Genomic DNA, 874 nt, shown 5'->3' with positions numbered 1-874 from the left:
AAAAAGTGGGCTGAGAAAAAATAAGCTGTAGGTCTCAGTCAAGGTTTAAACTCAAGAATGATTTTATATTTGTGCAGTTGGGACGACATTAACTAACATTATAAGATGAGCTGGTGATGAATGACCTCACCCACCTCATCATCTGGAGCAACATGCCAGATGGACACCGTGTTGTCCTCCACGTCCTTATTTATGGACAAATACGAGGGCTGGTACACTTTGGTGGGCTCCAGTATTAACACCTAAAAAAACAAGAGTGTTCTGTGAACTCCAGGCACTGTTATTCCCTGGAATCTTCAGCTGCTGGGAATCACTTACTGGGAACCTGACAGAGGAGACGTCTTTCTTGGTCGCCTCCACCAGGAAGTCCATCCAGAAATCCACCAGCTCCTGTTTAGGGGCGGTATGCTCAGAGCTGGGTTTCTTAAAGTGCTGGTAAATTAAGATGGTTTCCACCAGTGAGCGTAGATACCTGGAAACAAATGTTAATTCAAGTAAATGTAAACATTTATCTATTGACAATGATTGACAAAAACGGAAACCCGGATTAGGAACAATCTGACAGGGTCATCATGAGTGGATGAATGTTTGTTTTTCTGGAATTTAAGGAACATTTTTGGAACTTTTTACAGCAGATGCACAAACTAATGACAGCAGGTGGTTAATGCTCAGACACTTGACTGTTCTCCACAGGCTGTGGCTCTGATTGAGCCTGTTATAATCTCACTGAACAAATATAGAACTTCATTATTCTGTCTCTGGTACAATTAATCTTTTGGAAGGATTACGTTCAAACAAATTTAAGAACATATATGTAGACTTTCTACTTGTTACTATGAAGACAATATAACAGCTAGTAGGTGCCAGTATTAGC

General features: G+C 40.6%; 1 long non-coding RNA gene across 1 annotated transcript; it reads right to left on the bottom strand.

The window, feature by feature from the left end:
* Window positions 1-134: 134 nt before the first annotated feature.
* LOC112486651 (uncharacterized) lies at window positions 135-824 on the bottom strand. Its single transcript, XR_003049159.1, has 2 exons — window positions 319-824; window positions 135-242 (listed from the first exon to the last, which is right to left on the bottom strand). It is a non-coding gene; the product is annotated as an uncharacterized LOC112486651 (long non-coding RNA).
* Between the last annotated feature and the right edge of the window lie 50 nt (window positions 825-874).

This window comes from Cynoglossus semilaevis, unplaced genomic scaffold (assembly GCF_000523025.1).
Source record: "Cynoglossus semilaevis isolate Cse_v1.0 unplaced genomic scaffold, Cse_v1.0 C19073524, whole genome shotgun sequence".
Taxonomy (NCBI): Eukaryota; Metazoa; Chordata; class Actinopteri; order Pleuronectiformes; family Cynoglossidae; genus Cynoglossus; species Cynoglossus semilaevis.
Note: the sequence above shows the minus strand (reverse complement) of the source record. Positions and strands in the feature narration are given on the sequence as shown.